The sequence below is a fragment of the Macrosteles quadrilineatus genome, unplaced genomic scaffold (assembly GCF_028750875.1).
Source record: "Macrosteles quadrilineatus isolate MER2022 unplaced genomic scaffold, UCM_ALF_1.0 Scaffold_6__1_contigs__length_79288215, whole genome shotgun sequence".
Classification (NCBI taxonomy): Eukaryota; Metazoa; Arthropoda; class Insecta; order Hemiptera; family Cicadellidae; genus Macrosteles; species Macrosteles quadrilineatus.
Window position 1 is genome coordinate 10,507,886 of NW_026542599.1, and position 13,600 is coordinate 10,521,485.

The following is a 13,600-nucleotide window of genomic DNA, read 5'->3' on the forward strand; positions in this document are numbered from 1 at the left end:
ACACCATTTTGTTTCTAAAAACGTTAGGAAGCTGAAATTTTGACTTACCAACCGTTTCAAAGCTGCTAATCCATAAATGGACTGGTAATAGAAAAAAGTATAAAACTCTGTTGGACATCCTCAGTGGAGTAGTGCTTCTCACGCTGCTTTTTCCAAAGAGCCTATCTGGAAGCAATCTGTATTTTCTGTAGCAATGATGAGTGTTCCTGCACTGGAAGATTTACGACACCTTGGACTTGGACACCCTGTATATCAGCCAGTTACACATCTAAGCTCTTAAAGAGACAACTGGATTTTTTTTCTCAAGGTGATAAGTTTTCCTCCAAAGAGTCTATTTAGAATGGAACAGAATTTGTCCATCATCCAACCTTTTACATCGAGGGCTTACTTTACACTTAGGTAACCAACCTAAAAAAAGGTAACCGGTAAAAGGTAAAAAAGGTAACCACCCTTTTTGACGCTGGAATGGAGAAACAGAAAATGGCTTTAACATTTAACTAATAAAGCATTGTCAAAAGTGTACATTGGTGTTTCAGTTCTAAGCTGTTTGACATTTTTACAATCTCCTGACTGGTTTAAGTAGAATCTATATGCTATTAACATTAACGATAAACAGATTATTGTGGTTTCACTGTACCTATACAAGTAGGAAGTTGCTGTGCTGGAATGAAATATCAACTCAAACCATTTCTAGGTGAAAATGCTGTCAGTAACATTAAATACCTAATAGATTGTACAAAATTGGTTAAAATAATTTTTGGTTTTTAAGTACTTTCCTTTTAAAGCTTTGCTTATTAATATTGATTTATAAATACAGGGTGATTTAGCAAAACATGTTTGTATCATAAAAAACTTTATTGAAACACTACTGTACAGAAAAATATATTTAGGTACAAAACATTATACAAACTTGATTGGGTGGTCAGTTAACAGTAAAAAATATACCACCCGTAATGATTTAACAGTCCAATGTAAGGCTTACACAATCTATTGACGGTATTTTATCCAAGGTAAAAATTAACTCTTAGTTTATTGGCGTGCATATAGTGTAAAATCTGACGTTTCTGTCAGAGACTCTTTCCCATTTATGCAAGTCTGCAATCCTAGCAAAAATCCTTAAAATCTAGTTCCAATGGCTATGTTACATTCTTCATACAGCGTCATAAACTTAACAATGACTACAGTTTAATGTGTCTCAAAATTTTGTTTAACTTAAAGATTTAATTTTTCCATCTTTAATCTATCAGCTTTAATGAATCTGCTCTTTGAATACCTGTTTAGACGTAGGCAACAAACAGTCTGTTTATATTGAGGGAAACACTTGCGGAGCTGGAGCATGTTCATCCTTCCTTGGAGTGGAGAAAGTCTTGGGCCCTCCTTCAGCAATCCTACACTTCCATCAACACCTCCGTAGGACACACCAATGCCAATCTCTGAAAAGAGTATGAATTATTACTACATTTTTTTTAGCGAATTTCCCATATAGGGAATAAGCTATTACCGTAGTATTCATGAAACGCCATCCGTTCAAATTCATATATATAAATATAAACATACAATATTTCTTCTACACTCTTCTTCGCTTCTTATACATGTTTTCTTTCATACAGGACACCATCTATATATATAAAAGGCAAAGCCCTCACTGACTCACTGAGTCATTGACTGACTGACTCACTCACTCATCACTAATTCTCCCAATTCCCATTTACCTAGGAGGCTGAAATTCGGTACACCGATTAAATAGGAAAACTAAGTAGTTTTTATTCTGATCGGGCTTTCGGGCTCCGCCCCAGTGGCTCTGGAGTTTCCCATGTTAACCTTATGAGTACTCATATTTAAATGGAATTAAAGAATCTTAACAGCTGTTTCAATTAAACAAGTTGGTTCTGTTCTATGATGTTCAATAGCATTAAAGTTACAAGGATTACCAACAGGGTGCAGCACTATTATTTTTTTTAATTTATGACACAGCTAATTTGCAACCAAAAGGTGAGTGAGCGTAGCGAACGAACTTCAACCTGGAGGCGAGTTAGTGTAGCGAACGAGTTAACCTGAAGGCAAGTGAGTGCAGCGAACGAGCTCCAACCTAAAGGTGAGTGAGCTTAGCGAACGAACTTCAACCAGGACGTGATTGAGCCATGCGAACGAGCTCATCTTGAAAATTAAGAAGTTAAACGGGGCAAAGCCCACGGGTACAGCTAGTATATCTATATATATAAAAGGCAAAGCCCTCACTGACTGACTGACTCAGTCACTCACTCATCACTAATTCTCCCACTTCCCATTTACCTAGGAGGCTGAAATTTGGTACACTGATTCTTTAGGCATTAAATAGGAAAACTAAGTTGTTTTTATCCCGATCGGACTCTTGGGCTCCGTCCCAGTGGCTCTGGAGTTTCCCATGTTAACCTTATGAGTACTCATATTTAAATGGAATTAATGAATCTTAACAGCTGTTTCAATTAAACAAGTTGGTTCTGTTCTATGATGTTCAATAGCATTAAAGTTACAAGGATTCCCAACAGGGTGCAGTACTATTATTTTTTTTTAATTTATGACAACAGCCAATTTGCTACCAAAAGGTGAGTGAGCGTAGCGAACGAGCTCCATCCTAAAGGTGAGTGAGCGTACCGAACGAACTTCAACCAGGACGTGATTGAGCCATGCGAACGAGCTCACTTATGAAGTTAAACGGGGCAAAGCCCGCGGGTACAGCTAGTTTATATATAGGGTGTTTCAGTAAAGCGTAGCGGGCTATGCAGATTCAGATTTTACAAGCAAAAAAAAGTCAAAAATGTAGAATAAGAATAAACTTTTTTCCATTTTGGCTTAATTTTGCCGTAATCCGCCACTTTGTATATTTAAAAAAATAATTAATATCTCAAAAGCCCTTGGAGCAAACTCAAAAGTTTTAAATGTTAAGCCCCATCGAGTGACCCCTTATTTTGAAGGTCCTGATAAAAGAAAGCTTACAACTGAAACTAGAGGTCTCTATCTCAATTCAGTAAAAAAGGGAAGCACTCGATGGGTCTTACCATTTGAAGTTTTAGAGTTTCCCACAAAATCCCCCATTTTGGAAAAATACATCAAGTGGCGGTTTTGCCCAAAAAATACTTCATAACATGCAATTAAGGTGTGCCGAGTTTAGTTTTTCTAGTATGGGGTTAATCGGTCCCGGGTCCAGGTCTTACCATGAGTACTACGGTAATAGCTTATTCCCTATAGGGGAAATTCGCTTAAAACATTTTATAGCCAAACATCGCAAAATTCTTTTTGGTTCAAAATAAATATATTAGGTACAGATCGGCCAGAACTTCTTTGCGTGCAAACGGGTCGCTACTAGCCTAACTAAAACGTACGGGTACCGGCTATTGGCAGTGCTGAGGGTAGGGGTGAGTGAGTAGCAGGACCAGGGTTGGTTGGTACTAAATTTATAAAATTTAATTCCCTGACTTTTCCATGTTTTCCAGACTGATATTATACTTTTCCAGGTATACCGTAAGTCAATATCGACCAATCAAAGTCAAGAACTAGACAAAATTTATATATTTGACTTATTCAATCACTCCCTAGTACCTAATACAAAACTTGTTTCAAACTATACCAGGTGTCCAAAAAGTCCCGGGTCGGTTGAATATTTTTAAAATATTTCAAATAGAGCTACAAAACTTTGCACAAAGTTACTGGACATAAAAATCTATTTTATCACATATTCAGTGATCCGATACTTCCTCAGGGTACAAAGCCCGCTAGGATTTAAGAAAATCTTAAACGTTAGCATAGGTTCATATGCATATCAAATAAAACGTCTTTATTAGTAGGGTACAGAGCCGCAAACCCGATAACTGAGTCAAAAATGACAGCCGTTCAAAGATTTATTGAATCTGCCATTTTGAAGTGTTGCCATTTTTTACCCAGATGTTATTTTGAGCTGAAATTTGCAGGTTGCTGCATTGTATTCTACAAATAAAGACCTTTAATTTGATGTGCATATTGACCTATGCTTACGTTTGTGATTTTCTTCCGACTTCTAGTGGCCCCTGAGGAGGTAGCGTATAATAGCATTGCAAATTAAATTAATCTTTGGACAGCTGTCTTTTTTTACTCGGTTGTACGTTTAAGTTTGTGTTTTTGGCATTGTATTTTATTAACAAAGAACTTTAATTTGACGTGAATATCAACCTATGCTTAAATTTTAGATTTTCTTCTGACATCTAGCCGTCCATTGAGGAAGTAGCATATCACTGAATATGTCCCCCTGACGAAGAAGCGGATCACTCGATATGAAAAAAAAACTGATTTTTACGTCCGGTAACTTTATGCAAAGTTTTAAAGCTCTATTTTAAATAACTTATTTAAAAATATTTAATCGACCCGGGAATTTTTGGACACCCTGTATACATATCGATTCCTCCCCTGTACCGATAGCTATCTATCGATATAAAAATGTGCATCAGTGCTTATGTTGTTCTTTTTGCCAAAAGTCATCACCCTGATAATAACATGTTTAGATCAAAATGTAGCACATCTGTAAAAAGTTAGTTTTTCAGGAGAAATTCCAGAACTTGTCATAATTCCCTGACTTTTCCCTGACCGTACCAACCCTGAGGACACAAATGTTTTCACAAAAGTAGCCCCGCCAACCCCCTCGCCTAGACCCGGCCAGACCTGGTCGCTCACACTAAAACTTTGGACGAACTGAATGAATGATCCTTCCCACTCCACCTAGCTAAATTAAATTTAAGCATCTTAAATTTAATTTTTCCCCCCTTATTTATCCTTCTGGACCGTTTATTTTTTTGTACAAACTGGAGTACACCAATTTTAAGTCTTGAAACAATTACCGTTTTTAAAAAAACCAGCAGTATCTGCTCAACCAATCGTCCTCTGATGATGATCTTTATGAAGCATCCATCATTTGTCTCAGCCTCTTGAGGTTCAACTGCCTCAACCTCAGCCAGTGGTATGTTGTTTGGGGCTCTGGAGTCTTCATTCTTTGAGCAATAACATTTAATCAATATTTGTTTTTTGGTTTGATGGTGCATAATGTTACTTCAACTGTTCAACAATGTTACTACTACTGGTGCAAAGTTAGATTATACTAGCTGTGTGCCCGTTCCCGGGGATCTTATAGTATTCAGTTGAATGTGACAAAAATCACACAATGTTGGGTTTTTGGACATATGTAATTTTATTTCTTAAGTAGGTAGGCCATGTATTCTATGGAAAAGTACCGGTATCAAGGATCGTCGTCGAAAAGGTTGTTATGAATAAATAGGTAGGCGTACGTTCCCAAGAGATGGGCTATGGGCCTATTGGTTGTATGGTCCAGCAATTGCATCACATGGTGAGGCTGGGAGAGCCTCAGCGAGAGCCCAGAAAACATACTATAACCCAGAATGCCAACCGCATGGTAAAAAGCGTTAAGTACTTTGAGAGAGCTTTGCCTGTCAATTCTTAGGCAGTGCCACCAGCGTTGCTATGCACTCAGCAAAATTAAAAAGAAAATGTAAAATTTATATTGTAAATTATTCCGTTGACACTTTTTGTATATATTATGTAAATATATTAGGATAGTTTAGATTTAGTGACTTGAGTTAGTTTGAAAAACACGTGTCATGAAGCTCACTCGTAAATAAAGGCAATTTATTTATTTACTAAGTATTAATAGAAAATTTTGAATTTATTTTAAATACCTGTGTAGATGAGCTCACAACAGTTTGAAACCCTGCCTTGATTGTTATGAAACTTGAATTGAAAGGCTTAAAAAAGCTGCAGTTGATCCCAGTAACAAGCCCATAGCTCTGGGCATTTAATCAATATTGGGGTTTATTCTGCTTGCTAGGAGCTGAAACATCATATTATGGTAAAAAATAATTAATATTCTCAGCGGATTTCTTAATCTTAACTTAATTTAACATACGTATGGATATACTCAGATATCTGGCATTTTTATTTTCAAATGTAAACATTTTTATTTGAAGGGTTTCAATTGATTTTGCTACGCCGATGGAGCTATTGGCGATAATTCGCGACACTTGGCTAGCAAGCAGACCCTGGCAATGGTTTCACGGGTTGATTGCCGTTGTCGTACAGTTCCTTGAACAGTAGTTGTGTGAATGGCTCTATTTGATCCTGTGGTCTGCTTTACCTAGTCCTGCAGACCTAGTCACAGCCTAGTTAGCTAGATATGTCGATCGTGTGAACCGAGTGTTTTAAAGATAGGGCCTACCCCTATCAGTTCAGCAGACACGTGTTGAGTCACTATGATACCTGCAAGCAAAGTCTCTCTAACTTTAGCTACTACCCCAAACAAGATGAACAACTGCCTGCACGTTTTACGTACATGTTCTACGTCAACAGTAAAGTACTTCAGTTGCTGGAAGACCTCAAAAGTGATTTACACTGTGGATTACAGAAATGTTATCATGGAACGTGATCTATACTTTGTGGGTCCGACGATTTGGCTACTATGAAGTCAAGAACCCAGCAGTGCCAGACTTGACCCAGCTTCAAAGGAGACTTTAATTTACAGACAACCCGTGTAACTTACAGTTATTTTATAAAATTGTACTGATGATTATAAAAACCATCTTTGATCTTCATTAGGGAAGATTGTAAATCTTCAATACTAGCCAAATCTAAAACTATAACTTCTGCCAACATGAAATCAATCGTAATGAAGGAATAAATTACACTAAACTACAAAGTAGAAAAGCAGATTAAGACCAAAAAAAGCAGGATAGAAGACTATGTAAAATCTCTTGGACTCAAAATTCATGTTTCATATTGTTAAATTTGTAAATAACAAATTTGTCGCCACACTATATATTGTTTTACAAACATTCCTGGGGTTTCATTACATACAACCAGTGGCGTTGCTTGGTCAATTCCAGGGTGGGGGGGGGAGAAGCCTCAAATTTCCCAACTCCTTAACATAGATTTCCCAACTATTTTTTATTTCGAGGAATCAATTAAGTAGTACTTTTTAAAAAAATCTACAAATTATTATACTACACTGCAGTCACACTCAATTCAGTATTTATTAACTTGTATTAACAATAAAACATGGCTAGTTTTACATAGGTAGCCTATAGGCCTATACAAAATTACTCAATTAAAAAAACGTCCAAAACTTCTACCAATTCATAATGAAATGTTATGTCTTCAAAAAACTTGAATAGGTAAGTACCGAATCGTTTCAAATCCAAAAAACTTTTCAAACCATTGTGGTAGCAGACGGAGCAGTATAAAATTTTAGGGATACAAAATAAGCCAAGTAGCCTACTACAAATTAGTAGCCTATAGACAAAAGTATTTTATTACAAAATAATGAAATTAAAATACTTTTAGAAGCTGATATTAAGATTAACATGTTAACTTTCATAAAACTTACAAGTAGGCCTAAACAAGTTTTTAATGATGAAATATTAATATTTAACAGGGGTGCCCAGAGGGGGGGACCGTGGCGCGTTTGCGCCACAGGAATTTTTGGGGGGGAACTTCTTTAGGGAGATTTTGGGAGGGATATTTTTTTGTTAGCTGTCATAATGAATGTAGAATTTTGTATAATCAGACTGAAAAACTTTTTCTAAGGAGCTCACTATCAACACCAACAACATTCTGCCATTCGTAATTAAGATTGCTTCTAAGAATGGTAAAACGCACCTTATCAGACAATCCTTAAATATGTACTAGTGTCGACTTTTTTTATTCTGTGTTCGCTGACTTTTACTTGCTACATATGTTTTGGTGGTTCTTTAACTCCACCATCGTCAGTCTTAGGCCTTTAAAAATATCCACTTCTGGAGGTGTCCTCAGAATACGTTACCTACAAACATTTAACACAAAACACAAAACGATTTACAGGATATGCCTATCAATGCACAAGAGTACATTGGCACGGGCAGGACTGGAAGTAAACTGAATCAGTTCAGGTTCAGGTTATGACGGACCGACGTGGTCTCTGGATTGTCGTCTGTTTTGTGCGTTTTCAACAGCTGATATTGGACTATTGTTGTAGTGACTGAGAAGAGTGTTGGAAATATAATGGGATTCATAATTAATTGAGTGTTTTCACTCAAAAATTGTGTACTGTCCCTAGTTTTATTTATTTATATACCAGTATTCCAAACTCTTCCAATGTATTTAATAAATTTCTTTTCACGCAGTAATGTAGAATTTCGAGACCATCATTTATGTCCAGCATAAAAATTTGTTATTATTGTCAATAGTTTTGAATGAAAAACTCAATTATGAATCCCGCTATATTTTCAACACTCTCCTCTGTCACTACAATTAGTCCTAACATCTGTTGAAAACGCAGACGACAATCCAGAGACCACGTCGGTCTGTCATAACCTGATTCAGTTTACTTGCAGTGTTCCAGTCCTGCCCGCAGCAATGTCCGCGCATGAATTGATAGGCCTATCTGTAATCGTTTCGTGTTTTGTGTTAAATGTTTGTAACATATTCTGTCGACACCTCCAGAAGTCGATCCTTTTGTAAGTCTGACGATGGTGTATGTTACATATGGAAGTCTAAATATGTTAAAGAACCGGCAAAACATATGTAGCAAGTAAAATACGACACTACCATACATATATTATTAAGGATTGTCTGACAAGATGCGTTTCTACCACTATTAGTCATAAAAGGCAATCCTGGGGCTATCAAAATGAATTATAAGATTACTTCGTCACAAAAACCTTTTGTGCTAGTGGAAATTGGTATTTAGTGTATTTTGCCCGGCGATTTTTGTAGAAGGCAGCCTGGAAGTGGCGAGCAACAAGTCTGCCCTATTTAGCGACTCTCTGCCTATAATTTAGAAACCAGATAGTTTTTGTCAAAGTATTATTCATGCTCGTAAAAACTAACGCCACCTAATATATTGTACAGTTACAATACTGTGTTGGAGTAGAGTAATTCACCGAGTATATTGAGCACATGTTGGCTCACAATACAGTTTCTGAATTGAAAATTGAAAAACTTCAAATTTGTCCGTTAGTTAGATATAATGATGTATTGTTAAATGACGTATCCTATTAAACATTTAATATTGATTATCAGCAAGTTTGTTTTTCTTTACCTCAAGTTTACTAAATACTTGAAATGCTCGTTTTATGAGGTAAAGGGGAAATTGCCAGATACATTGGCAGGTGGAGGGTAGGTTTAAATAGACGGCAGCACAAATTGGGGGGACTACTCCTTTGGCTTGGGGGGGGGCTGCGCCTCTGGGTTTGGGGGGGATGGGCACCTCTGATATTTAATGTTGTGAATAATATTAGTCTAGTCTAGAAAAGAATAAACCTAAAGACTGGTATAAAATAAAACTTTCAAATTGATTACGGTAATAAACATGGGCCCTATAACTTGCATACAATAAAAATGTTAACCTTCATCGGTTTCATCAAACTAGAAAAATCATACATAGACGTGAAAGTCAAACATAAAATCTTAGGTTATGTTTTGTCCACGTAGATCTGTTTCAGAGTGACTAAGTTAGTTGATTCATTTTTGTAAATTCTTAATTAGGAATGATAAATAACTTTTGTAGATTTTTTAAATATAGGTACGGTATTCAGAAAATAAATATTTCATTTAGGTTATTGGAAAAATAAGAGTTTTTTAAGGTAATACCAATACACAAAACCTATCTTTAATGTTAAGAATCTACGTATTAGCAAGTATATTGGAGTCTGATGATGTCATAGGTTTGGTTGCAATCACGGTAGACTATGATTAGCCTAGGCTATAAATGTTTTTTCCATTACTACAGGAAGTATTCACAATTTTCCGCGATCATGGAATACGATGTTGATGCGCCAGTGCCTCGGGAGATGCCGTGCCAAACTAAAGTGCAAGTTTTGGCAGCAATACATGTGATAAGTTAAAGATTATTGGGAGGGGGCCCGGCAAACAAACTTGCGGGGAGGGCCCGCGGGCTCTTATCGCCGCCACTGCCTAGGATACTTAGGCCTAACTTAAATGATCAACAGCTCATGAACTTAGAACTTACCACATTCCTTTTGTAAGTTAAAACTCTTCACCACCATAAATTCAAGTCCCTTTTTTTCTTTATCGGTATCACTTGTCAAATTAACTAAGACAAAAATATGGTACCATACACTTTGAATTTCTTAAACAGATATGTTAAATGAGTTCCTTGACATGTCTTAAATTAGGCTAGCCTACCACTAAGTTACACAAGCTTGAGATGATTATTCAAAATGATTGTTTTCGTCCACAGAATGATGTTGAGTATTGATATGTATTGACTGAGGATGAGAAGAGGCGGAACGATTATCATCACTATTAGGCCTATTTGCCGAGTTTATTAAATTCAAAAAGGATGTCAGCAACCTTTGGTTCAGGTGATCTGTTTGAGTAATTTCTCTCTTAACCTCGTTGTCCTTTTCAGGTAGCACAGATCCATTAATTTCAGGCATCACTGGAAATAAATATAGGAAATTCCGTATCACACAATTAATCACAATATAGGAAAAGTTAAGTTAGAAGTAGAAGTTAGAATAATGAAAATACAAAATTAAACATTAATCATTAACATAAAATATAACCTAATTTAATTAAGAGTTAGAGTTAGTTTCGTTCGCTTATTTCTTCTTCTTTTCTAGTTTGCTTTAAAAAGCTGGCTTGGTTGAACTACCATGTAGCTACACTATTACACCTTAAAGCACGAACAAAACTGACGTCACAATCTAAGGGGTAAAAAAAATTCTGGCCACGAACTGTTTGAGTGGCACATCAGTTCCAAAAATTAAAGGTGGAATTAACGTATATTTTCACGGTTGTGAATTTAATCAGAACACATCAAACTATAAAACCTAGATTGTACGAGCCGGAATTTTACCCCGGACTTTTACCCCATTCATGAGGTAGATCAAAATGTTCGGCCCGGATTTTTACCCCCGGCCTTATACCCCTAGCCAGATATAGATATTATTAGTATCCTTAAAAAGTAGATCAATGGTTTCATAGTTGTTATAATAAAATTTATCTGATTATTTTATTAAGTTATTTCATAGTACTTGTTATCTGAGAGTAAAATCATGCATTAAATATACTTCTAAGGGGTCACCCAATTACTACATAAAACGTTCAGAGGGGAGGGGTTCGGCTTAGTATTACCATGGATAAAACAAGTTACGTGTTGGTCAGTCTATGGCTTTAGGCAGCATTATATTGAGGAGGGGGCAGGGGGTTTCTAAGATCGTTACGGTAACGTACTAAAAGACTTATTTTCAAAAATACCAAAATTTTCAAATTTCTTAATTAACAGTCACATTTAAGACAAGGGGGCTTAAATATAACTGAAAGCACGTTACGTATTATATGGCAAAAGTAGGCAAAAAACCTTCCCACGATCAATAAATTAATTACTCTCAAACTATACTAGTACTTGAGCTGTGGCAGGTAGGTGTGATTATGGTAGGTTTGAATTACTAGCAGGTTCTCCTATATTATCAATACTATCAACATAATCTTATTTATTATATTTTTTTAGAATTCACGCCTTTACATTACCCATCCTCAATCCCCTTCAATTTGGTCTATTAACAATCATCTTGATTATTAAGTTACATTTTACATTTACTTACACCGTATATACAGAATAAAAACATAGATAAAGCAGTCCTTATAATTTTTATGAGGGGTATGTTTTATCGGGTCGCTGTCAATGCGCCACCACGTCAAACCGCCACCTCGGTGTTTTGGTCAGAGGCGTCAACCCGCCACCACAAAAAAACCGAGGTGGTGGGTTGACGTGTACGTACATGTCAACCCGCCACCTCGACAACAGGCCACCACGACAACCCACCACCACACAATTTTCCGAGGTGGCGGGTTGTCGTACACACTCAAGTCAATGAGCCACCACGACAACATGCCACCACGACAACACGCCAACACCAGTTTTTATCAGAGGTGGCGGGTTGTCGTGAAGCTCCATGTTCGATGTCGGCAACCCGCCACCTCGTACGTAGGCGACAACGTGCCACCCTGTCAACCCGCCACCACTCTTTTACGAGGTGGCGGGTTGACGTGTACGCTCAGTGTTCGGTGCCGTCAACGCGCCACCTCGCTCATATAGGCGACAACGTGCCACCTCGACAACCCACCATCTCGCGGTTGGATTTATCAATAAATAAATCGGTTGGATTTATATTCTGTAGCATTAAATATATTGGTACTTTGATTCAGTTAATTTAGAGAAAGTTAATGTACCTAACTCTTAAATAGCATATCTGGACATTTTAGTTTATTTTCGGAAGAAAGATTGATAGGTAATACGTGGGTAATACAATTATTAACATGGTGAAAACCCGACATTTAAAAGGGTCTCACGCCCTTAAGGGTAGGAACTTTTAAATTCTAAAACCTTAATGCAAAACTACGAATTGGTCCGAATCCTTTAACACCAACACCTTAAACGTTGAAATTTGTCCACAAATAAAGGAGGAGTAGCGTTCACAAAACACAGTCCTCGCGTATTAATATGAGATGATAAAAACGTATACCAAAAACAAAAATAGAATAGTTATTTTACTTAATTGCCAGTGAATAAACAATTTTTTTTTTCATTATGCGTATATATATATATATAAGTTTTTATGCGCACCTACCACCACGTGCGCACGCAACATACGTGTGAAAAGCATGCATTTTATACATTTAAACCGGCGATAGTCAGGGATAGTCTTGTGCCATTTTATAATGGTGATTGCGAAAGCAAGACGCAAAGAAAATTGTATTCACTTGAATTCAAAAGGTAATTCGGGTGAAATTATCGGTATTCTGTGATTAGACCACGAGTACTAGAAGAGACCCGGTATGGATTATAAACATAAACAAATGATGTTTTAAAAAAATAGTACAACACCTAACTTTTGGACCATAATTGTTACAGCAATGGGTTGTTGACAACACCCCATTGCTGTAACAATTATGGTCCAAAAGTTATTTCAGCTTTTGTGATTTTGAACTATATACTATCACCGCTTTCCCATGATATAGGATGTTAACAAGCTTATGGGAGAAAGTATGTTTCAGAATGCTGATACCGTTTATTTTTACATTTATTTTGTTATTTCTAATGTTTGATATTAAGTAATCGTCCGTGATATGAAATAAATTGAATCACGTATATTGACGCTTTCAATTGGCTGAAGGCCACTGGGGCAGAGCCCTGATGGAATTTCAAATGTGTTTTGTTTTATGGCAAATTTACATGTCACGACCTATCCAACGACACGTTAAACTTGATGATATCGGATGTGTAGCAGTTTCAAAACAATAATCACAAAATTTGTGTTGGCCAATTAAATATTTAAATAATGATGATGTTTATGTGTAAATGTATCCTCGACTAAACAATTTTCACAATGTGCAGGATATCGTATCTACATAGGTTAAAATAATATTACTGATTCATTTGAACCTTAATTATGCATCAAGCAGTTTCATTATACGATTAGATACAAATTTGACTTAGGATTATAACCTGAAAAAAGTCAAAGCCAAAGTCCTTTATTTTTGTTAAACTGATTTTTGTTTGAAAACAAATTGTTTTTTTTCG

General features: G+C 36.4%; 1 long non-coding RNA gene across 1 annotated transcript; it reads right to left on the minus strand.

Moving 5' to 3' along the window:
* Nucleotides 1-852: 852 nt before the first annotated feature.
* LOC128997038 (uncharacterized) lies at nucleotides 853-10,569 on the minus strand. Its single transcript, XR_008491083.1, has 4 exons — nucleotides 10,022-10,569; nucleotides 5,700-5,851; nucleotides 4,848-4,997; nucleotides 853-1,433 (listed from the first exon to the last, which is right to left on the minus strand). It is a non-coding gene; the product is annotated as an uncharacterized LOC128997038 (long non-coding RNA).
* Between the last annotated feature and the right edge of the window lie 3,031 nt (nucleotides 10,570-13,600).